This window comes from Theropithecus gelada, chromosome 2 (genome assembly GCF_003255815.1).
Source record: "Theropithecus gelada isolate Dixy chromosome 2, Tgel_1.0, whole genome shotgun sequence".
NCBI lineage: Eukaryota > Metazoa > Chordata > Mammalia > Primates > Cercopithecidae > Theropithecus > Theropithecus gelada.
The window spans coordinates 45,222,872-45,249,018 of record NC_037669.1 but is presented as its reverse complement, the minus strand read 5'-3'; the positions used below and the strand labels follow the sequence as shown (position 1 = coordinate 45,249,018).

The 26,147-nt window shown below is 39.4% G+C and overlaps 1 protein-coding gene across 12 annotated transcripts in view; it reads left to right on the top strand.

Annotated features, from left to right (window-relative positions):
• The window catches only part of ZNF148 (zinc finger protein 148), a 141,647-nt gene that overhangs the window by 4,061 nt on the left and 111,439 nt on the right, over positions 1-26,147 (top strand). The gene's annotated exons all lie outside the window — the stretch shown is intronic.

The following is a 26,147-nucleotide window of genomic DNA, read 5'->3' as shown; positions in this document are numbered from 1 at the left end:
AATTCTCCTGCCTCAGCCTCCTGAATAGCTGGGACTACAGGTGCCCATCAACACACCTGGCTAATTTTTTGTCTTTTTAGTAGAGACAGGGTTTCACCTTAGATGGTCTTGATCTCCTGACCTCATAATCTGCCTGCCTTGGCCTCCCAAAATGTTGGGATTACAGGCATGAACCACTTCGCCCTGCCCCCCCCCTTTTTTTTTTTGAGACAGGGTCTCACTTTGTCACCCAGGTTGAAGTGCAGTGGCGTGATCTCAGCTCACTGCAGCCTCCACCTGGGCTCAAGCAATCCTCTTACCTCAGCCCCACAAGTAGCTGGGAATACAGGTGTGTGCCTCCACTCTTGGCTAATTTTTTTGTATTTTTTATAGAGACGGGGTTTCGTCGTGTTGCCCAGACTGGTCTTGAGCTCTAGAGCAGAGACTTCCTCTAGTCTCTAGGGAAACTCACAGCAGGTTGATTCTTGGGCTCAAGCGATCTGCTTGCCTCAGCCTCCCAAAGTGCTAGGATTACAGGCGTGAGCCACAGTGCCCGGCCACAATTCTTACGTTTTTATTTTTAGGGGGGGATGGATTGGCATGGACATGTATTTTTTGGGGGATGTGGTAGGGAGAGATGGGGAAATGTGGTAAGAGGAGGATGAGGAAGAGGAACAGGGTTTGATGGAGATGGTGATACATTTTGAGGAGGCTGTAGAAAAGGTAAAGAATTTTAAGGGGATTTGGATATAGTTAATGTGAAGGAGGTTTACCTTATGGTGATGAGACTAAAATTTTTGTCAATTTTAAGGAAATTAGCATGTTTAAGTCACTAATATGTTGGGAATGTGATAGGAAAAAACTATACTGGGCTCGATCTCATATGTTAGGATAGAGTCATAAATTATTAGTGTTCTTGAAATTTGTGTATGAGGTGCAAATCACTGTGGTGGATATTCGGAGAATAAATATTGCTCCACTTCTTTTTGGGAGTCTAAGTAATGGCACCTCTTGAGAGTTTTCCTTACTTTCAGTGGCAACAGTATTCACAAGTAGTTTATGTGTTGCTAAATTTTGTATTTGTGACAGTTATTCTCTTTGTTTTGCAAATGGTACATTGTAACCTGTTCTAGAGCAGAGACTTCCTATAGTCTCTAGGGAAACTCACAGCAGGTTGATTCTTAAGTGCTTAATAAATACCTGTTGAATGACTGATAGAAAGTAGTGTTCACTGTTAGCGATAATAGTGGGATTGTATGAAATTGCTGAGTACTGCGCAGGTATTGTAGACAAAATTGTGTGTGTGTGTGTTTGACAGCGTACAGGACAAAAGGAATATCTGACTGGAGAGGACCTTTAGATTTAAGGGAAGAAGATAGAATGGATTAGAATGGAATTGCAACAGTTCTGTAACAACTTCGAAGAGGTGGGACCGGGGGGTCTCTTCTAAATTTGAGACTAGTTTAATCTGGAGTAAAATCTGGTCTGTAGCAGGGTGCTGGTATAATTTAGACTTTTTTATACCTCAGACATAAATGACTGTTTTAGGACTGTCTGATTTAATTCTTTTTTAGGAGAGTAAAAATAACATAAGCTTCTTCTCTCAAGGAAGTTATAGTATTCACAATTTTTTTGTTTTTGAGATGGGGTCTTGCTCTGTTGCCCAGCCTGGGGAGCAGTGGTGTGATCTCAGCTCACTGCAGCCTCTGCCTCCTGGGTTCAAACAATTCTCCTGCCTCAGCCTCCCAAGTAGCCGAGATTACAGGAGCGTGCCACCATGCCTGGCTAATTTTTGTATTCTTGGTAGAGGTGGGATTTCACCATGTTGGCCAGGCTGATCTTGAACTCCTGACCTCAGGTGATCATCCTACCTTGGCCTCCCAAAGTAGTATTTACATTCTTTTGAGAGAGAAAGACAGTTGTGAAATAATTCAGTAATGGTACAAGATTTCAGAAAGTTGGTTTTTAAAAACAAGTATCAAAATTATATCTCTGGAGAAGAATTTTTATATTTTGCTGGTCATTTTCAGTAGCAGTGTTCAGAATGTTTTTAGAACGCCTTTCCTGAATTAACTTCTGAGTACAATTCTATACAATTTCCCTATTTATTGAGTACCTATTGTGTGCTGTTGGGGGAAGGGGTCTATAAAGGTAAGAGAAACACGGTCCCTGTCCGCTAGGAGGTCATAATCCCTCTGAGAGGCACACCTTTTTTTTTTTTTTTTTTTCTGAGATTGCAATATTCTTTGTCTTCTGGAGAGTTTTAGTGTGGGAAATCTGGAAATCTGTTAAAATGACACTAAAATGTTTCCAGGCTTCTATGGCTTTTTTTTTTTTTTTTTTTTTTTTTTTTGAGGCAGGATCTCACTATTACTCAGGCTGGAGTCCAGTGGCGCGATCTTGGCCCACTGCAACCTCAACCTCCTGAGTTCAACTGGTTCTCGTGCCTCAGCCTACCAAGTAGTTGGGACTAGAGGCACACACCACCACCCCTGGCTAATTTTTGTATTTTTAGTAGAGACACGGTTTCACCATGTTGGCCAGGCTGGTCTTGAACTCCTGGCCTCAGGTGATCCACCCGCCTTAGCCTCCCAAAGCACTGGGATTACAGGTGTGAGGCACTGCACCCAGCCCAAGAGGCACACTTTTGTTGTTTGTTTGTTTTTTGAGACGGAGCCTTTCTGTCACCCAGGCTGGAGTGCAGTGGCGCCATCTTGGCTCACTGCAAGCTCTGCCTTCCAGGTTCAAGCGATTCTCCTGCCTCAGTGTCCGAGTAGCTGGGACTACAGGCATGCACTACCACTCCTGGCAATTTTTTGTATTTTTTAGTAGAGATGGGATTTCACCATGTTGACCAGACTGGTGTCCAACTCCTGGCCTCAAGTGATCCACCCACCTTGGCCTCTCAAAGTGCTGCGATTTCAGGCATGAGTTGCCGCCCCAGGCCAAGGGGCACACTTTTAAATAATACATGGTATAATCTTATTCTGAATGGTCTCATTGATGACGGAACTTTTACTTTGAAATTTTGATTTTTAGAAATGCTGAAGGTTAGTCAATTTCAAATAGAGTGAATAAAGAATAGTTTTGCCTTAAATCCAGTTAATCACAGAAATGGGAATAATTTTCTTGGTTGACTTATTAGCTGATTTTGAAAGCACTCCCAAGGAGGAAGTTGGGAATATTTTGAACAGGGGTGACTAACATGTAGTTAGTTAGGCACTACATAAATGTTGGTTGAGTGCATCAGCTGGTTGGATGGATGGAGTGAATAAATGAGTAAGTGGTAGCCTTCCAAAGTAACTTATTTTAAAGAGGACCATACTGATTTGAATATGTAAATAAATTCTTTTTAAAAAATTCATTTTTCTCAGATGAAATAAATTCTGAGGATATTTGTTAATAATTTTATTACCTTGAGCAAGATAGTTTAAGTTCACAAATGAGTTTTACAGACAGTAAGTGCTGTAGGAGTTCAGGGAATGGAGAAATGAACATTGGCTAAGGTTTGGTGAAATGATTTAAGTGAACCATACTTTAGCTTGATATTTGAAAAGATTCCTTAGGGATCTCAGAGAGGAACTAAATGACTCCAAATTTCTCTTGCAGCCCTAAAGTGAACCTAGAATCTGGATCTATTTTTGTATGAATGCTTTCTGCCTGTTTCGTTTTAGCTACTCCTACTGGTTTGTTCCTTTCAGATTCACATTTGTTTGGTAGATGTTGAGCCCCCTGAAACAACTGTGGGGTCTGTTTTCCATCTTTGTATAGTGTAACTTTTAGTTGTTCTTTTATGAGCCTGTACACCACAAATTACTTGGCCTTCATGAGAGAAGAGCATGAGTCAACTTGGCCCTGTTATCCTGGCATTTTCCTGCATGCTTTTCTGAAAGCTGCTTTCTGAATTACGGAATAGAATAGACAGAACTGAGGGCATGTGTCCAGTAGACACAAGCTTGTTGAATGAATGAATGAATGAATGAATGAGATATTTGAAATAATTTAGATCTGAATTGTCTATATGTTTTATGTTTCTTTTTCATTTATTCATAACCTGCCTTTTTCTACAAAGGACTTAATGGGGCTGCCAGACTATACGCACTAGCAGTGAATTGAGATAATTCAAGAAGTCTGGTTAAAGAGATGGTGAAGAAAAGAAAAATCTGTTTAAAGAATATGGATCAATGTGTATGGATGTTAGAGAACTAGGAATAAGGTAGAAGATGAGCAGATGGGGAAGGAAAAGTGGTATCTGATAGAAAGGGTGATTCTGAAGGAAGGAAAAGATTACTGAAATATGACAAGCTATGTTTGGAGGAAAGCATGAGAAGATGGAAGGTAAAGAGGATTATTTGAGAAGGCTGTTCTGAGGAGGAAGATAGTAAGGCTATTTGAAGGATAAGAGTCAACAGAAGGTTGGAATATAGTAGAATCTATTAAATTATGTTGATTTGTAACTGGGGGTTTCAGAAAATAATGGAATGAGTTTTCTTTAATAGATAATGCACATTTGTTATATGCAAAAGCATATAATGCTTTGCTGTCAGGAATAAATCCTTTGGGATTTATATTCTGGTAGGGCAGCTGGGCTTGTGCACAAATACCTGTACTGTAATCACAAATATATCTATGAGTCACAAATATACCAAATATTACTGAATTTAAAAGACAGAAAATGCATTTGATTAGGAGAAAACCCTGAGACATCATTTTAATGGCATAAAAGTGGAATTTTAGCTAGTCTTTGAAGGAATTGATAGGATTCTTTTTTTTTTTTTTTTTTTTTAAAGTTTTGGATTGATAGGATTTTGATTTGCAAAGATTACTGAAAGAGAGCATTCCTGCCTGAGAGATTAGCATAAGCAAAGCTGTGGAGGTGAGAAGCCCAGGAGATGTGGGGAATGGTAAGTTAGGTTTAAATTTTTAAACTGTGACCTGTAGTTAGAAATACATGTCACATTTCCATCTAATATATGCATGTGTGAATGTTTTTGTGTGGGTAAAACAAAAGTTTCATAATACAGTAACTGTCCTTAAACAATGGTAGATGCAGTTGGATGTTGTCTATTTTGTTTGACTAAAAAGAAAAAAAGCTGGCCAAGGGGGAAGAAAAAAAAAGCTGATTGTTCCTCATTAAACTGATTTCATGACTGACAAAATAATTGATCACAATCTATAGTTTGGAACACATAGAGTTCATGAATAAGGTATAATACAAGGTAGGAGAGTCAGTTGGGGGTGGGTTGAAAATGGATGGCCTTGAAAGCTAAGCTAAGTAGTTTGTATTTGATATCATGTAGTGTTGTGCTTGGTAAGCAAACAGAAGCTGGGTTTTAGTCTTGGCTCTTCTGTTTACCCACTGTATGATTATGGAGAATTATTTCCTTTCTGGTTTCCATTTTCTCATCAAATTGATAATCATACTTTCCTGGCAAGGGTTATGGTGAGGATGTGAGAATTAAAGTATGTTAACATAGGATTAAAGTATGTTAGCATGCATCATTAGTGTATAACTGTTGAACTTTTCTGAGTAGAGAATTGAGCCAAGGACTGTATATTAGATAGCTTCACCTGGCTGTAGCTATACCTTACTGGATAGATTGTGGGTAATGTGGTGGTAGAGTAAGATTGTATGTGAAAAGACCAGTTAGGAAAAAAAAGCCCAGTTAGGTGGCTACTGGAGAAATTAAGAAGGGCTTGAATTAGTTTGATAGCAGTAAGATTAGAATATGGGAGTGGAATGCAATTGGAGGTAGGGAAGAGGGGAAGATGACTAGAAATGCACTATTTATTTATTTATTATTAATGAATGAACGAACATCAGGCTCTTGATCTGTTGCCCAGGCTGGAGTGCAGTTATGTGAACACGGCAGCTCACTGCAGCCTCTACCTCATGGGCTCAAGTGATCCTCTTGCCTCAGCCTTCTGAGTACCTGGGACCACAGGCATGTGCCACCACGCCTGGCTAATTTTTAATATTTCTTGTAGAGATGTGGTCTCACCATGTTGCCTGGGCTGATCTCAAATTCTTGGGTTCCAGTGATCCCCTCCCTTGGCTTTCCGAAGTGTTGGAATTACAGGTGTGAGCCACCATGCCTGGCTGACTGGAAATTTAGAGTTGTAGAGATATTCAAATGGCAGCAGCTGAAATTGGGTTATATTTTTGGGTAGTTTAGTGGAGTACATTAGAGTATAGTTTCAGTTTCTTTCATGTAGTAGGTGCTCAATTATTTGTTGAATGACAGAAACTAAATATGTGAACTATGGGATGAATTGTGAGTAGAAGCAGTGATGGGTGGATATGAGAAGGAGGGTAAGACTGAAGGATACTTTGATGGACTGCCAGAATTAATTCATTCAGGGAATATTTTTATATTTACTGTGTGCAAGGTTCTATGGTAGGGAGTGTGAAGGATACATGTTTATATATGACACAGTCTGTGTGCTTTAGGAATTTATCCAGGGACAAAATATACACATCCGTCTATGACACAAGTACTATGGCAGGTTTGTTCAGGGTTGGCTTTGTGGAGAAATTAGTGGTATAGCTTAGACCTTGAAGGATAAATAAGATAATAGGCAAAATGGTGAGGGTTGGCCTTCCTAGAAGAAGGAGTGATATGAGTGACAGTGAGCAGAGTTCAGGGTATGTTTAGGGGTTGGTGGTCTAGATTAGCTATAATTTAGGGTTCATGTTGAGGAATGGAGGGAAATAAAACTGGAAAGTAGGCAGACTATCTCAAAATTCAGGCTAGCTTGGATTTTGAAAATTTATTGAGATACATACAGTAAAGTGCTCCAATCTTAAGGGTACTTAGGTATAAATTTATGTAGCCACCACCCAGTTCAATATACAGGACATTTCCAACTTCCAGAAGGATGCCTCATGTGCCATTTCCAAGCTGATATCTCATCCAACCAAAAATAACTATTATTCTGACTTTTGTCATACCAGAGTAGTGTTGTGTGTTTTTGAATTTTGTATAAGTGGAACCCAATTTCTGTGTCTAGTTTCTTTTTCTCAAGGAGCATGTCTGTGAGTTTTATCCATGTTATGTTAGGCAGTTGTTTATTCTTTTTCATTGCTGTGTGATATTCCATCATATGAATATACCACAGTAGATTTATCTATTCCATGATTATTGGATGGTTTCAAGTTTTTTGAAGTCTGAGGATTTTTTTTTTTTTTTGGAGGCAGAGTCTCACTCTGTCACCCAGGCTGGAGTGGTGCGATGTCTGCTCACTGCAACCTCCGCCTTCTGGGTTCAAGCAATTCTGCTGCCTCAGCCTCCTGAGTAGCCAGGATTACAGGCACGTGACCCCACGCCCAGCTAATGTTTGCATTTTTAGTAGAGACAGGGTTTTGCCATATTGACCAGGCTGGTCTCAAACTCCTCACCTCAAGTGATCTGCCCACCTCGGTCTCCCAGAATGCTGGGATTACAGGCATGAGCCACCATTCCCGGCTGAAGTCTGAGGAGTTTTAACTTAAGTCCGTATGCAGTGGAGAACTGTTGTTGATTTTTGAATGGGTAAGTAAGAGAATATTTAAGAATACTAATCTAGTGACCTTTCTTTTTTTGTAATGAAGAGAACCTGGTGGCTGGGAGACAAAGTTAGGAAAAAGTGTGAAGTAGGCTGGACACAGTGGCTCACGCCTGTAATCTCAGCATTTTGGGAGGCTGAGGAGGGCAGATTGCTTGAGCTCAGGAGTTTGAGACCAACCTGGGCAACATGGCGAAACCTTATCTCTACAAAGATAAAAAAAAATTAGCTGGGCGTGGTGTTACATACCTGTAGTTCCAGCTGCATGGGAGGCTGAGGCAGGAGAATCGCTTGAACCCAGGAGGCAGAGGTTTCAGTAAGCCGAAATCTACACTCCAGCCTGGGTGACAGAATGAGATCCTGTCTCAAAAAAAAACCAAAAAACAAAAAACAAAAAAAAAACCCAAAAAACAAAAAACAAAAAAAAAACCCAAAAAAAACCCCAAAGTGAAGTATTGAGGATGTAAGTTGGGCCATCATAGTGGGAATAAAAGGAGAGGGATAGATATAAGAAATACCTCAAAGAAAGAATGGGAAGGTTTGATGGCAGATAGGCTTTTGGGAAACAGCAGAGAAAAAAGAAAACTGAAGAAAAGCTCTAGGGCTTTTAATCTGGGTGACTGAGATTGATGGTGCCATTAGTAGAAATTATTAGATCACTTAGCAGAACTGTTTTGGGGTTTTAAGACACATTGATCTGTGTATGAGGCATCAGTACTGGATTGGAGCTAAGAAAAGTCCAATATAGAGTTGGGAATACATACATAGAGTTGATAATTGCAGCTACTAATTCTGGATTGAGTTAGGGCACTGACGGTTATGAAATTATTTGGACTGATAATTGAAGTGTTAATTGAAGTAATAGTTGAAGAATCTAGTTAAAAAGAAATCATTATATATTCCAATTCTAGTTAAAAAGAAATTATTATGTATTCTAATTCCTCGGGAGTAAATTGGATTGTAGGAGAGGGTGATGGTTTAAAGATTATTTTGGGTAGCTGGGGGAAGATAGCCATATGAAGAATGAAAATGTAGAAACAGTGGTGAGGGATGAGACCCTTAGTAGCTAAGAATTATAGGGGGCTCCAGGTCAGAACTTGGGAAGATATCCACAATTTGGACTAGGAAGAGCAGCAGTGATTTCAGATAGAAGAAACAACCAGAGACATCAGAGTAGAATCATGCGCTACAGTGACATAAAGCAAGGTGGATAGCTCAAGTGTCATTGCCAAAAAGAGGGTAAGGACTGGCTGAGCATAGTGGCTCATACCTGTTATTTCAGCACTTTGGGAGGCTGAGGTGGGCATATTGCTTGAGCTCAGGAGTTTGAGACCATCCTGGGCAACATGATGAAACCTCGTCTCTACAAAACATAATAAACTTTGCTGGGTGTGGTGGCTTGCGCTTGTAGTCCCAGCTACTTGGGGGGCTGAGGTGGGAGGATCACTTGAGCCTGGGAGGTGGAGGTTGCAGTGAGCTGGTATCGCACCACTGCACTCCAGCCTGGGTGACAGAGTGAGAGCCCGTCTCAAAAAGAGCAGTTCAGAGACCAGAGTGCATGGGGATTTACTGAGTGGGTTGGAAGAATATGGAAGCAATAAATACAGGAATTGAATAAAGAAGTTTAGTTTGAGAAGGAAGAACAACAACTCTTATTCTAAAACTGGAGGCAAGAAGTAACAGATGGGTGGAGATATAACATTTTAGAAACTGTGAAGAGGATTTGATTACAGGTGGAGAAGGTGTGATTTGAGGGAATTTTATAGAAGGGTTTGAGTATTTGATGAGATTAGGGATTTAAATATGAAAATGATTTGGATTAGTCAATGAGATGGAGAGTTGTATTTAGAATAAATGTGTTGTGGAAGATTTCATAGCTTTCTGGTGGTGCTTAACACCCAGTGCGTGGGTGTGGAGGAAACAGATGGTGAGGATTGTCTATCACTGGGGAGATGCATAGTGAGAATAATGGAAGGTCATGATATTCTGGAGAGGACAGTGTTAAAATGACTGTTGGACAGGTTTAAGTTATATAGGGAGACAATACAGCCAAGTGGAGGTAAAGAGCAGATCTACAACTAGAATATAAAGTGGTTGTGGATAAAGAAAAGGGGAGTGGTCTCTGAAGTTATGATCCTAGTGGATTGTAAATTTTTTTTTTTTTTCAGACAGGGTCTCACTCTGTCACCCAGGCTGCAGTACAGCGGCATGAGCTTACTGCAGCCTCTGCCTCCCGGGTTCAAGTGATTCTCCTGCCTCAGCCTCCCTAGTAGCTGGGATTACAGGCATGAGCCACCATGTCCGGCTAATTTTCTGTATTTTTAATGGAGACAGGGTTTCACCATGTTGCCCAGGCTGGTGTTGAACTCCTGACCTCAAGTGATCCACCTGCTTTGGCCTCCCAAAGTGTTGGGATTACAGGCCACCACACCTGGCCTAGCACTTTTCAATTGATGACTCTGTTTTCAGTTTCTTTGTGGCTAGCTGAAGTGCAGATGAAGGTTTTAGGAGTTTTTGAAGGTCAGGGTGTAGAAAGTTCTTCAGCATCTTTGTTGAAATCATTGAGAATAATGTCTGAATTTGGGACCAAGTAGAATTGAAGTCATTGGGTAGGGAAAATAGGAGGATATTCTGGAAGTTGGTAGATGTTGCAGAAGGAATGGTTTTAGTGAGTAATGTGACTCCCAAGCGATTTTTTAGTGATAGGATAACAGGGAGTGGCCCTGGGGAGCAAGAAGCAGCAAGTCATTTTTTATCAAGCTGAAGGAGTAGGAGAATGTTATAGCTAGTCATGAGAGAAGCAGATTGTCCAGGAAAAGCCAGGTAAGATGAGACAGATGGTCACAATAATTGGGCAAGAGTTGATAGTGATTGGAATCGTTGAGCCATGAGAATTGAGAAAAATAGCTAGATTTGTTACATTTACCAGTTCTCTTATTTTTTTTTTTTTCTTTTTGAGACAGGGTCTTCTCTGTTACCTAGGCTAGAGTGCAGTGGTCCAGTCATGGCTCACTGCAGCCTTGCCTCCTGGGCTGAAGCAATTCTCCTGCCTCAGCCTCCTGAGTAGTTGGGATTACGTATGTGTACCACCATATCCGACTTTTCTTTTATATATATATATTTTTTTTTTCTTAATTTTTAAATTTTTATTTATTTATTTATTTTTAAAGAGATGTGGTCTTCCTGTGTTGCCCAGGCTGGTCTTAAACTTCTGGTCTCAAGTGATCTTCCCTCCTTGGCCTCCCAACAATTTGTTTATAAAATAAATAATACTTGCAAAATCATAACCATTCATTTGTAATATACTTATATGAATTTAGCTGAAAGATATTTGTAGGTTAGAAATGAGACATTGGAAACAAAAGATGAGGTGGACGTGTATTAAAGATAAAGTAAGCCGAATGTGATGGCTCACACCTGTAATCCCAGCGATTTGGGAGGCAGGAGCAGGAAGATCACTTGAACTCAGGAGTTCGAGACCAGCCTGGGCAACATAGGGAAACCCTGTCTCTACATAAAAATAAAAAATTAGCTGGGTATGGTGGTGCACACCTGTAGTTGCAGTTACTCAGGAGGCTGAGGTGGGAGAATCACTTGAGCCCTGAAAGTCAAGGCTTCAGTGAGCCATGATTGAAACACTGCACTCAGTCTGGGCAACAGAGTGAGACCCTTTCTAAAAAAAGAGAAAAGATGAAGGTAAAAGACAAAAGATGTTCTATTGTTGGGTGACAGTAGAACATGGACAAGCTGATAGGATCTAGTAAATAGATGGACTGGAAATGAATGAGAAGGTTGAAGTTGTAGGCATAAGAGAGGAGGGAGTAGCTTGCAGCAGAGAAAATATGGAGAGAACATATGGAAAGGGGTTTAAACAGGCCATGGTTTGTAGGGGTGAGGATATTGACAAGCATCATTAAGTGTAATATTTTTATTAAACTGGGAAGTAGGGAACCCTCATATTCCCTGGGCTTTTGCAGCCCAGGTCCAATTGTGCCAGCTGCACGAGCGGGACTGTGCTGGCGGTGCATTCAGCAGCTGGTGGAGCAGCGGCGTGGAGCTGCGTGGTGGCGGGTGGGCTGCCGCCCGCCTGGGTCCGTGTGCTCTTGGCCCATGGCAGGGCAGGCAGGTGGGCGCTCCCTGAAGTGAGCAGGAAATAACTGATGTCAGGAACCTATTCTTTCTCTGTGCAAATAAGAACAGTCTATGCCACCCATGATAAAAAGGTGGCAGTATGTCATGCCAGCTTTTAAAAAAATATTGTCAATGATAGAGACCTTGAGATCTCTATTTGTGTGCTTCAAAACCACATCATGTTTTCTGTTGGCAAAAACTTGCATAGGTATAGAGATTCGGGTAAAATGTGGAAGAATGGGGCACATGGTAAGAATGAGATGTCCTAAGGGAACTAAAGTGGACTCTACTTTCTTTTTTGTCTATAATAACTTTAATAATCCTGAAGTGCTGGGATTATAGACATGAGCCACTGTGCATGGCCCCTATCAGAGTTTTTGATGTTCATGGTTCAGAGAGAGAGAGTGCATATTTAATGTAGAAACATGAAATGGCAGTAAGAAAAATATGACAAGGCACAAAATATGTAGTATTGGTGTTCCATCCTAGTGTAGCTTTGCTTCAGGATTAGTTCCAGGATTTAGCCCTGGGCTTTCATCACTTTCTTCCTGCTTAACTTCTACATCTATTTAGCCACCAAATTTAATAATGAAAGATCTCTGGAGACTCAGAGTGTTGAAGGCCTGAAGAGGGCCCAGGGTTCTCACTTTGCTCAACTCATGAAACTTGGCTGTACCATCATGTAGCAGCCCTGCCTCATTCAGTCTAGAGTTGTTTTTAGGACATGCCTCATACTGGACCTTGTTGAGGGAGAGCATATTCTGAATATTTGGGTGGATTGTGTGGGTTAGGCCAATGATGAGTATCTTAAAGAAGGTGATGGGAAGGATTATAGTAGACATGGAGAGAAGTGTGTTTTAAATGATAACTATATTAATTCAACATAGATAAATGTCTTCACATTACAGGGGTTTGACCTTTGAACATCTGGGGTGGCATGGAGAAGTTTCCCTGTAAAATTGAGAAGAGCCAGTATCCAAGAGATTAGAATGAAGTGCACGCTTGGTGTTCTGCAGGCCCCTGTATATGTGTGCTTGTCATATGTACACACTTGTATATGTAGATACATATAATATTAGAATTTATTTGATTAGATTATATAATTAGTCTTAAGGGAAGTGGGACTACTAGTCCAACTAGTTTTGAGTTATGAATGATTTAAATGAATTGTTACAGAATATTTGGAAAGATCGTTTTCAAGGTTTTGGGGACAGGCCTAGGAAATAGATTTTTCTGTAACTGTGGGGGCTTCTGGAATAGATGCACAAACTTTGACGGTAGTTTGGGGCAAATTTGTGTAAGTTGGAGAGTGTTAGCTTCGAAGAAATGAGAACAGACAATAAAAATGCAGTGTTTGAGAAAGTTATTTATGAATTGATTTGGTAGGAGCTGATAAAAATTATAAAAGTTGTGGAGAGATTTTGAATAGCTAAGTGGGAGATATAATGGAAGTGATTTATGAAGCTTTTCTTTTTCTTTTTCTTTTTTGAGATGGCATCTTGCTCTGTTGCCCAGAGTGGAGTGCAGTGAGGAGATCATGCCTCACTGCAACCTTTGCCTTTTGGGTTCAAGTGATTCTCCTGCCTCAGCCTCCTGAATAACTGGTATTACAGGTACCCACCACCACACCCGGCTCATTTTTTGTATTTGTAGTAAAGATGAGGTTTCATCATTTTGGATAGGCTGGTCTCGAACTCCTGACTTCAAGTGATCCACTCACCTCAGCCTCCCAAAGTCCTGGGATTACAGGCGTGAGTTCCCGCGCCTGTTGATTTATGAAGCTTGTTACTACAAGTATTAGAAAAGTAAAATGGAAAGATGGTTTACAGAAGATTTCTTTTGGGAACAAATACAAAACAGCAAGGCAAGGAAAAACTAAAATGAATAAATTACGGTGTGGAAAAGTTAGAGAGTAAGAGGAAGGATTAAGGCAGAGTCTACTGAAAGATTTCTTACTGTCAGGCTGTGTGATAATACAAAGCTGTGTTCTGTGGTGCTTTGTTGGATACTATTGATAACTGGTTCTTTAAGGAAAGGGATTTAAACAGGCCATGGTTTGTAGGGGTGAGGATATTGACAAGCATCATTAAATGTAATATCTTTATTAAAGAAACTTAGAAGTAGGGAGCCCTGATATTCCCTGGGCTTTTGCAACCCGGGCCCTATTGGGCCAGCTTCGCGGGCGGGACTGTGCTGGCTGTGCGCTTGGCGGCTGTGGAGCAGCGGCGTGGAGCTGCGTGGTGGCGGGTGGGCTGCTGCCCGGCTGGGTCTGTGCGCTCTGGCCCCGTGGATGGGCGAGTGGGCGCTCCCTGAAGTGAGCAGGCCCTGGGGCGGGAAGGACTGGCTTTGCCCACTGTCTGGCGAACCCTGCACGCGTCCTTTTGGGGTGTGTTTGTGTGTCCCGCGCGAGTGTGCCCTGCGCGAGTGTGCCCGTGTGCAGGGAGCAGCACCTTCCATGACTTCCTTTTGTGTGTACGTGCGTGCGTGTATTTGTGCGCGTGCGCCCATCTGCAGAGAGGAGGCGGAGGGGCGCGGAGAAGGTGGCGCACTTGGGGCCTCGGCGGGGGCGGGGACGGGGACGTCTGCGGCGGCCAGACCTCCCAGACACCGCGCCTTCTGGGTCTGCCCCGCTGGCGCAGTCAGGGCTCCTTCCCTCAGCGGGATGGGAAACTCTGTGAGTGGCTTCTCCGCAGCCACTAACAAGTGTACGCCAGGTAGTGGGGACGGGGGGCAGCCGAAGGCTGATAATGGACACCCGGTTTTCCTCTTATTCCTCTTTTATAAATCTTCTGTTGAACTGCATTGTGTTTACAGTTTCATGTCTGTGAAAAGTTCAGCAGGTAACTTGCTTTACTAGACAGCTTTTTACTGGGTATTAAGAGCAAAAAATGTACACCTGTATCCTTATATTTAAAACCCCTGCCTGTCTAGTGATAAGAACAATCCTAAGGCCTTTCCAGAATTGGGCTGGGGGGCAAACTTTTGCTCTCCAGACTTTGTGAAACACCTTTTATGATGCCAGGAAAGAACTACTTGTGCAGTAGACTGAAAGCTAGAGTTGGAAATGCAAAAGTTGAAGCTCTTTCCAACAGCTTGAATTCAAAACAGCTTTTTGTTTTACATAATAATTGTGATTTGTTGAGTTTACATGAAGAATTTTGCAAAATTAGGCATGGTGTGATTAAAAAAGAGCGTTTCTTAATTTTATAGAGGGCAGTGGTAAAGGCACCACTCAGTTTGGAAATTTCAAGGATGTTAAAATGTTGCTATAAATAAAATCCTATTCAGATTTTTAGATTTAATAAATCTAAAAATATGTTTGCAGTTGTCCTTTGGGTGCAGGAGCGAGTCCTGGGTTTCTCTGTGCTTGTTTCTGGGCAGATTTTCAGTACTGTTAGCATGATACAGGTATAGAACCTTAACCTGACTGAATAATTTGCTTGAGATTACCAGTCTGTTTTAGAGCTGGGAATAGACTCTGGGTTTCTCATGCCCAGTCTGGTGACCAATCCAAGAATAGACTAAGGAAACTGGGTATTTGTCTGTTTGGTGGAAAATATGGCTGAGCCAAAAAGTGAACGTGTGAACGTTTACTTTTCTGTTATAACATTTAAATGTAATTTCTCCCCACTGGATTTTTTTGGCCTTTCTTTAAAAACAGAGGACTTGAGGATATTCCACAGTGTTACTTCTAGTGAGATTCGTACCACATTTACATTTTATTACAACAGGTAGATGCTTACGGTATTTAACTGGGGGAAGATATGTTTTTCATGCGAGTGTTCTCAGTGGTTAGAATAGGGAGTAACTTTAGCACTTTTAGCCTCCTTGAAATGCTAAGAGGAATTAAGTTAATGTCGTTAATCTCTGTTAAAAACCTTTGGACCTCTTTATTGAGGATTCTCTACAAGGCATGGATGGAATACCTACAGATTTCCCCATAGCTTATATACTTTTATTCTCATTGTTACTGCATTAGCCACACAATAATATTTAATTGTTTTCACTAGGCCTCATACAAGAGGGTACCTTTTTTTAGTATGTGAGTTGCAATTTTGTTTTTTAGAGACTGGGGTCTCACTGTGTTGAGCAGGCTGGTCTCGAACTCCTGGCCTCAAGCTATCCTCCTGCCTTGGCCTCCCAAAGTGCTGGGATTACAAGTGTGAGCCACTGTGCCCAGCCCGATCTTTTGTTTTGCTGGAAAACATTCCTATCCTTTCTTATGCCTTTCCTCCTATATTACAAAACAAAAACAGTCTTCTTCCTTTTTCCCTTCTCCAAAAAACCCTGGACATTTTTAATCGAATGCAATAGTTCTCAAACCAGAGGTGATTTTGTGGAATGTCTGGGGACATTTTTGTTCAGCATGCTGAGGGGGTTCCACCGGCATCTAGTGGGTAGATAAACCTCCTACAATGCATGTGACAGTCCCCATGATAAAGAAATTATCCAGTGCAAAATGTCAGTAGTGCTGATGTTGACAAAACCCTGATCTGATGTATTGAGAATAACATTTTCCCAAATGGTTTAAACCTGTGAAAGTTATTTGTAATGTAATTGATACCGCTATATCATGTATATTATAAATCTTTTTCCAGTGTTGTCATTAGAATGATCATGGGTCAAAGGTTATGAAGTATATATTAGAACATTAGAACACAGGATTGTGGAGCTGGAAGGTTAACAAGTGTAACTCCTTCAGTGTGTAGATGAAGAAATTGAGTTTTGGAGAGATAGTGACTTACCCAAGGTTGGACAGATAATGCAGAGCTCAGGTGTCTTTTTACTTCTACTTCTTAGTTTAAATCATTGCTGAGGGAAAGGGTGTGGCATCACTTTTGCTTCATACAGATAAATTTAATCAAATTACAATTTTAAATAATCGCGTTGTGAGAAATATTCTCTTTCAATGAATTACTTTTTCAGATTCACACATATTTTTGAATTCTTCAGCATGGTATTGTTACCACTATAAACTTTTCAGTGGCTGCTTTTTAAGAAAATGTCTGAAAAATTTAAAAAGACTACATACACTTTTTAAAACAAAACAGTTAAAGTTAGTTAGCTTAGGCAAAATTTTGAATGCAAACTCAACCAGAATTACTGAAACATCTTAGGATATCTTGAACTTGACACATTTGTTCTGTTGTGTGAGGATCACTAAAGTGGTGAATTATTGTGCTGATTGTAAATGTGTTATAGCAAGGCCCCTTAGTTAATTTTAGAAAAAGATACTGAAACCTTCAGGTGAAATGTAATTGGGGAAATATTAATTGGATATTTAGATGAAATATTTTCAGATTGCTTAAGCAGTGTATTGTCAGAAGAAGTATCAATGGGGTTCTTTTTTAAATTAATTTTTTAAAAAATTGGGCAACACTTAATTCCATAAAATAGAATAAGTGTTCCCTCAATGGGGTTCTTTTATATTTAATTTTTTTTCCTAAAAAAAAAAAGCAAAAAAAGTGAACTAAGTTTTCCAGGCTCTGCATGTCTGAGTGTGATTTGTATGGCCCCAGGAGCAGTGGACATCTCCAAAAAGACAATAAGAGCAAAGATTTCCTTAAAAATTTATATTCAACATTTAAATTTTTTAAAATTTTGAAATTTAAAATTTAAATTTTATGTAAAAAATTTATTTAATAGAAAAAACTTAAAATGCATATTAGCATAAAGAAAAATGGAATCAAGAGAAACTGCTTTTAATATGGCTTTCTTATATTTCTATTAACCTTTTATTATGGAAAAACTGAATGAAAAATAGAATATTATGAACTCTCATATAGCAATTAATGGCTAAGCTTATGTCATCTATACCTCCACCTTACCCCTCTCTCCTCTCTCTTTTTTAGTTTTTATATAGAGATGGGGTCTTGCTGTGTTGCCCAGGCTGTTCCAAACTCCTAGGCTCACATGATCTTCCTGCCTTGGCCTCCCAAAGTGCTGGAATTGCAAGCATGAACCACTGAACCTGGCCTCACATGTTAATTGTTTTTTTTTTTTAACTTTATTCTGGGCCATGCACAGTGGCTCATGCCTGTAATCCTTACACTATGGGAGACCAAGGCAGGTGAATCTCTTGAACTCGGAGTTCAAGAACAGCCTGGAAAATATGGCGAAACGGTAGAATTAGTACAGAGTCCTGTGTACCCTTCACCTAGACATCTTAATAAAGTTCTAGTAAGACATCAAAACTAGGAAATTGGCATTGGTATATTACTGCTAACCACACTACAGAATTTGTCATTTTCACTGTTTTTTAACCCCGCACTCATTTTTGTGTGTTTACAGTTCTAGCAGTTTTATCCCATATATAAATTCATGTAACTACCACCAAGACCAAGATCCAGAACTATTGCATCATCACAAAGGAAACTCCTCTTGCTATCCCTTTATATTCCCATCCCATTCCAACACTCCTTGTACCCTGGCAAACTGTTTACTATCCATAGTTTCGTTCTTTCCAGAATGACGTACTTTGTTTATGTATGTATGCTTTGTATACATACTTTGTTTAGCCATTCACTTGTTGAAGAACTTTTAGTATGTTGCAGTATTTTGTTATTATGAATAAAGAGGTTATGAACATTTGTGTACAGGGTTTTTTGTAAACAAAAGTTTTCGTTTCTCTGAGGTAAGTGCCCAAAAGTGGGATTGCTGGGTTGTATGGCAAGTACATGTTTAGTTACTTAAGAAACTTCCAAACTGTCCAAAAATCAGTTGAACATACTTGTGTTGGTCTGTTTTGGGGTTCTCTGTTCTCTTCCATTGATATGTGTGTCTGTCTTCCCTCCAGTACCACGCTGTCTTGATTATTATGGCTTTATAGTAAGTCTTATTGAGTAGAGTGCCTCCTCTCACTTCATTCTTCTCTGTCAAGATTGTTTTAGCTCCTCTGGTTTTGTTGCCTTTCCATGTAAATTTTAGAATAATCACATCTGTATCTACAACAAAAATCTTGCTGGGAGTTTGATAGGAATTGAATAAACCTATAGTTGAATTCGAGAATTTTTTTTTTTTATTGTATAGAGGTCCTTCAGTCCATGACCACAGGATAGTTCTCCATTTACTTAGATCTTCCATATTATTTTTGAAGCAAATTCCAGCCATCATATAGTTTTTCTTAAACAGTGTTATTGAGGTATAACTTGTATACCATACAATTCACCCACTTAAGCTGTACAGTTCAGTTGTTTTCAGCGTATTTACACAGTCGTACAGCCATCACCATAATCAATTTTAGAACATTTTCATCACCCTAAAAAGAAACTACCCATTAGCAGTCAATTTCCATTCCCTGTTCCTCCTGGTCCCTGGCAACTACTAGTGTACTTTCAGTCTCTAGGACTTTGCCTGGACATTTCATATGAATGGAATGGTAAAGTAGATGGTCTTTTATGTCTGGCGTCTTTTACTTAGTGTAATGTTACATGATGTAGCATGTGTCAGCAGTTGATTCCTTTTTATTGCTGAATAGTAATCTATTATATGGGCTTACCACATTTTTTCTGTATCCATTCATCAGTTGTTGGGTTGTTTCCACTTTTTTTCTTTTTGGCCATTATGAGTGATGCTGCTGTGAACGTCCATGTGCAAGTTTTTATGTGAACATTTGTTTTAATTTCTTTTGTGTATATGTGTATCTAGGAGTGAAAAATTGCTGAGTCATGTGGTACCTCTGTTTAACCATTTGAGTAACTTCCAGACTATGTTTCAAAACAGCTTTACCATTTTACATTTCTATCAGCAGTATATGAGGGTTCCAGTTTCCCCATATCCTCGATAACACTTCTTAGTGGCTTTTTGATTATAGCTATACTGGTGGGTGTGAGGCAGTATTTCATGGTTTGATTAGCATGTCTCTGTTGGCTAATGCTGTGGAGCATCATTTCTTCTGCTTATTGGCCATTTGTATGTATTTTTTGGAGAAATGTCTTCAGATCTTTTGCCTGTTTTTTAGTTGGGTTGTCTTTTTATTGTTGGGTTTTAAGAGTTCTTTATATGTTCTGGATATTAGACTTATCAGTTAAATGATTTGCAGATATCTTCTCCAATTCTGTGGGTTGTTTTCACTTTCTTGATAGTGTCTTTTGAAGCATAACAGTTAAAATTTTCTTATTGTAATAAAAAATATATAACATGAGATCTACCCTTTTAACAAATTTCTAAGTGTGTAATACAGTATTGTTAACTATAAGCACAATGTTGTACAGCAGATCTCTAGAATGTTTTCATTTTGGATAGCTTAAACAACACCCATTGAATAGCAGCTGCTCATTTTTTTTTTTTGAAACATGGTCTCACTCTGTGGCCCAGGTCAGAGTGCAGTGGCGCAGTAACGGATTGCAGTCTCAACCTCCTGGGCTTAAACGAGCCTCTGACCTCAGCCTTCTGAGTAGCTAGGACTACAGGCGCCTGCCACCACGCCTGGCTAATTTTAAAATTTTCTATTATTTTTGTAGAGACTGGGTCTCATTCTGTTGCCCAGGCTAGAGTGGAGTGTTGCGATCACAGCTCACTGTAGTCTTGACCTCTTGGCCTCAAGCGATCCTCCCACCTTGGTCACTCAAAGTGCTAGGATTACAGGTGTGGACCACCACACCCAGCCTCAACTCCTCATTTCTACCTCCCGTCATCCCCTGGCAACCATTGTTTTACTTTCTGCTCCTATGAGATTGACTACTTTATCTTAGATCCCTCATAAAAGTGGAATCATACAGTATTTGGCCTCCTGTGACTGGCTTGTTTCACTTATGTTCTTAAGGTTCATCCATGTTGTCAACGTTACAGAATTTCCTTCTTTTAGGATGAATAATGTTCCATTGTGTGTATGTATACACATATGGACCGCTGCCAGTCTGAGGCCTGTTACAGATTGGGCTGCGCAGCAGGAAGTGAGCGGCAGGTCAGTGAGCATTACTGCCTGAGCTCTGCCTAGTGTCAGATCAGCAGTGGTGTCAGATTCTCTTAGATTCTCTTGGGAGCATGAAGCCTATTGTTAACAGCGGAATCTATTTTACATGCTCCTTTTGAGAATCTAATGCCTGATGATCTAAGGTGGAACAGTTTCATCCTGAAACCATCCCTGATCCATTGAAAAAATGTCTTCCATGAAACCAGTCCCTGGTGCTAAAAAGGTTGGGGACCACTGCTGTAGTGAACATAAGTGTGAATATTTCCTCAGAAATCCATGGTGGTGGCTCACGCCTGTTATCCTAGCACCTGGGGAAGCTGAGACCAGGGCGGGCGGGTCATTTGAGGTCAGGAGTTTGAGACCTGCGTGGCCACCATGGTGAAACCCCATCTCTAATAAAAATACAAAAAAATTAGCTGGGCCTGGTGACGCATGCCTGTAGTCTCAGCTACTTGGGAGTCTGAGGTGGGAGAGTCACTTGAACCAGGGAGATGGAGGTTTCAGTAAGCCGAGATTGTGCCACGCCACTGCATCACTGGGTGACAGAGTGAGACTCTATCTCAAAAAAACAAAAAACAAAACAAAACCCAAAACCCATTATCAATTCTTTTCGATAAATATGCAGAAGTGGGATTTCTGGAACGTATAGTAGTTCTTTTTTTAGTTTTGTGAGGAACCTCTGAACTTCAAAAAAAAAAAAAAATAGTGTCTGCACCATTTTACGTTCCTATGAACAGTACGCAGGGTTTACACTTTCCCCATCCTTGCCAATACTTGTTATTTTTATTTTTGGATAATGGTTGTTCATACAAGTTCATGTATCTTTTTGGTAGAATGATTTCTTTCTTTTGGATATACACCCAGTAATGGGATTTTGGGGTCGAATAGTAGCTCTGTTTTAAGTTTGTTTGTTTTTTGAGACAGGGTCTGGCTCTGTCATCTGAGCTGTAGTGCAGTTGGTGAGATCATAGCTCACTGCAGCCTCAAACTCCTGGACTCAAGTGATCCTCCCGCCTCAGCCTCCCAAAGTGCTGGGATTACAGGTGTAAACCACCACATCTCGCCTGTTTTAAGTTTTTTGAGAAATCTCCAAACTGTTTTCCACAGTGGCTGAACAAATTTACATTTCCGCCAGCAATATTTAAGTGTTCCGTTTTCTTCACAGCCTCACCAATGTCTGTTAGTTTTTGATTTTTAATAATAGCCATTCTTACTGGTGTAAGAATTACATTCTCATTGTGGTTTTGATTTGCATATTCCTGATGATTACTGATGGTGAGCATCTGCTTATATACCTGTTGGCCTTTTGTATGTTGTCTTTGAATAAATATTTTTTCAGGTCCTTTGCCCATTTAAAATGCAGGCTATTTGTTATTTTTTGCTATTGAGTTGTAGGAGTTCCTTATATATTGTGGATTTTAGCCCCTTAGCAGATGTGTAGTTGCAAATATTTTTTCCCATTCCGTAAGTTGCCTGGTTGCTCTGTTGATTGATCTCTTTGCTCTGTACAAACTTTTTAGCTTGATGTAATCTCACTTGTCTGTTTTTACGCTTGTTGCCCATGCTTTTGGTGTCAAATCCTAGAAATCATAGCTGTGTCATGAACCTTTTCTTCCATGTTTTTTCTAGGAGTTTTACAGTTTCAGCTCTTATTAAAGTTTCTAATCTATTTTGAGTTGACTTTTATGTATGGTGTAAAATGAGGGTCAAACTTCAATTCTTTTTCATATAGCTGCCCAGATTTCCCAGTACCATTTATTGAAGAGACTGTTCTTTTCCCGTTGTAGATTCTTGGCACCTTTCTTGAAGATCAATTGCCTCTGTATGCCTGGGTTTATTTCTGGGCTTTCTGTTCTGTTCCATTGGTCTGTATGTCTTGTTTTTATGCCAGTACCATACTGTTTTAATATGTTTTGAAATCAGGAAGTGTGAGGCCTTTAACTTTGTTGTTCTTTTTCAAGATTGTTTTGGCTACACTCAGGGGCTTTTGTGGTTCTCTTTGGGTTTTAGGATTGTTTTTGTGTTCCTGTAAAAAATGCCATTGGGATTTTCATTGAGATTTATTGAATCTGTACATCACTGTGAGTAGTGTGGACATTTTAACATTAAGTCTTCTAATCCATGAACATGGGTTATGTTTCCATTTATTTGTGTCTTTAATTTCTTTCATCAGTGTTTTGTAGTTTTCGGTGTGTACAAGTCTTTTGCCTCAAGTTAAGTTTATTTTTAAGTATTCTTTTTGATGCTATTGCTGTTGTATAGCTTTTTTTTTTTTTTTTTTTTTAATTGAGACGGGGTCTTGCTTTTTTGCCTGGGCTGAAGTGCAGTGGTGCTATCGCAGCTCACTGCAGCCTTGACCTCTCAGGCCTGAGTGATCCTCCTGTCTTAGCCTTCTGACTAGCTGGGACTACAGGTATGTGCCACCACACCAGACTTTTCTTCTGACAGTTTTATAGCTTTAACTGTTACTTATAGGTCTTTAATTCATTTAACTATTTTTTTTTTTCTTCCTTAGAGACAGGGTCTTGCTCTGTCACCCAGGCTGGAGTGCAGTGGCACGATCAAAGCTCACTGCAGCCTTGATCTCCCAGGCTCGAGCAATCCTCCAGCTGCAGCCTACTGAGTAGCTGGGACTATGGCATGTGCCACCATGCCCAGCTAATTTTTGTTGGTTTTTTTTTTTTTTGTAGAAACAACAATTTTTTTTTTGGTAGAAAAAAATTTTTTTTTAATTTTTATTTTTAAATTTTTAAAATTAATTAATTTTTTTTTGGAGAGACAACCTTGCCCAGGCTGGTCTCAAGCTCCTGGGCTCAAATAATCCACCTGCATTAGCTGGGATTACAGGCATGAGCCACTGAGCCAGGTCTTCAATCTATTTAGAGTTAATGTTTATATATGGAATGATGAAGGTATCCAATTTCATTCTTTTGCATGTAGATATTCTTTGGTTCTAGCACTGGTTTGTTGAAAAAACTTGTTTCTCTACTTAATTGTCTTGGTGTCAAAAAATTGGTTGACTCAGCCTGGTGCAGTGGGCACACTCCTGTAGCTTCAGCTATTTGGGAGGCTGAGATAGGAGGATCTTTGAGCCCAGGAGTTCGAGTCCAGCCTGGGCAACATAATGAGACCCTGCCTCTATAAAAAGAATACATAAAATTAGGAGGCTGAGGCAGGAGAATCGCTTGAAGCTGGGGAGTGGAGTTTGCAGTGAACTGAGATCATGCCACTGCACTCCAGCCTGGGCGACAGAGCAGGATCCTGTCTCAGAAAAAAACAAAGAAACAAACAAAAAAACATAAAATTTAACAAAAAGGATTGACCATAAATGTAGTTATTTATGTCTAGACTCTAAATTCTATTCCTTGATCTATGTGTTTATCTTCATGCCAGTACCACAGTGTCTTGATTACTGTAGCTTTGTTAGTTTTAAAATCAGAATATATGCATCCTCTAACTTTGTTCTTTTCTTTCAAGATTGTTTTGGATTTTCTTGGTCCTTTGCAATTCCATATGAATTTTAGCATTAGTTTGTCCGTTTCTGCAAAAAAAGATTCTGGGGTTTTGATAGGAGTTGCACTGAATCAGTAGGTGATTTGGTGAAGTATTTTCATCTTAACAGTATGAAATGTTTCAGTCCATGAACATTAGATGTTTGTTTAGGTCTTTGTTAATTTCTTTCAGGGATGTTTTGTAGTTTTCAGTGTACATGTCTTGTACCTGTTTTGTTAAATTTATTACCAAGTACTTTATTTATTTTTTTTTTTGCTGCTATTATGTGTTTATTATTTTCTTAATTTTATTTTTGAATTTTTCATTGCTAGTGTATAGAAATATAGTTGATTTTTGTAAATTTTGAATCCTTGGTGAACTTGTTTATTCTAGTAGCTGTAGTGGATTCCATAGGGTTTTCTATATATATGTCATCTGGAAATAGAGACAGTTTTTTTTTCCCCCCAATATTAATGTCATTTAATTCAGTTTTTTGCTTAATTTACTGTATTGGTCCATTCTCACACTGCTATAAGGAAATACCCAAGACTGGGTAATTTATAAAGGAAATAGATTTAATTGGCTGGGGAGGCCTCAAGAAACTTACAAATATGGCAGAAGATGAAGGGGAAATAAGGACCTTCTTCACGTGTTGGCAGGAGAGAGAAGTGCAAGTAGTGGAAATGCCAGATGCTTATGAAACCATCACATCTTGTGAGAACTCATTCACCATCTTGAGAACAGCATGGGGGAACTGTCCCTATGATCCAGTCATCTCCCTCCCTTGACATGTGGGGATTACAGGTCCCTCCCCTGACATGTGGGGATTACAATTCGAGATCAAATTTGGGTGGGGTACAGAACCATTTCAGATCATTTACCTTGCTAGAACCTCTACTATAGTGTTGAATAGAAGTAGTAGCAAGAGCAGACATCCTTGTCTTATTTCTGATCTTAGGGGGAAGCACTTATTATTTTACTTTTAAATATGATATTAGCTTTGATTTTTCATAGATGGCCTTTATCAGGTTGAGGAAGTTCCCTCTCCTAGTTGGGTGTTTTTATTGTGTAAATAGTTTTGTATTTCATCAAATGTTTTTCTTCATCTAAGATGATTTGCCAAAAATAAAAGTTTTTGGCCTTTGTTCTATTGATGTGGTGTATTATATTGATTTTCAAATCTTAAGCCAACTTGCATTTCTGAGATTGGTCATGCATAATCCTTTCTATGTGTTGGTAGATTCGGTTTGTTAGTATTTTGTTGAGGATTTTTGCAGCTACATTTGTAAGAGTTATAGGCTTGTCATTTTCTTTTCTTGTGATGTCTTTGTCTTGTGTTGGTAATAGTAATGCTGATCTCATAAAATGAATTGAAGAATATTCTCCCCAAGTTTTGGGAAGAGTTTGTGAACAGTTGGTATTAATTCTTCATTAAATGTTTGGTAGAATTCACCAGTGAAGCCATCTGAGCCTGCAGGTTTCTTTGTTTGTTTTTGGCAGCATTTGAGGGGACTTTTAAATTAAGAAGTCAGTTTTATTTAATGGCTATGGGGTTATTTATATTCTCTATTTCATCTTGGTTATGTTTTGCTAGTGTGGTTTTGAGAAGTTGGTGTCAAATTTAAGAGCATAAAATTGTTTGTAATATTCCCTTATATTCTTTTAAAATTGCTATAGGATCTGTACGGATGTCCTCTGTTTCATACCAGATGTTTTGTGTCTTCTCTTTGTCTTTTATTGTTGTTGTTGTTAATTTTGCTAGAGGCTTATTAATTTTTTTGCTTAATTGATTTTCTCTATTTTCCTCTTTTATTTTTTCTTTTAATAATTCCTTCCTTCTTGCTTTGGCTTCATTTTGCTCTTTTTTAGTTTCTTTTGGTAATTCGGTTTCTGGTTTTAGATCTTTCCTCGTTTCTAATATAAGCATTTAGTGCGTCTGATTGTTGTTAGCTGCATCCCATGTATTTTGATATGTGTTTTGTTTTTATTTTCATTTATTTTTATGTATATTTAAAAATTTTGAGACTTCTGTTTTGATCCATGGACTTTTTTTTTTTTTTTTTTTTTTTTTTTTTTTTGGGGTTTC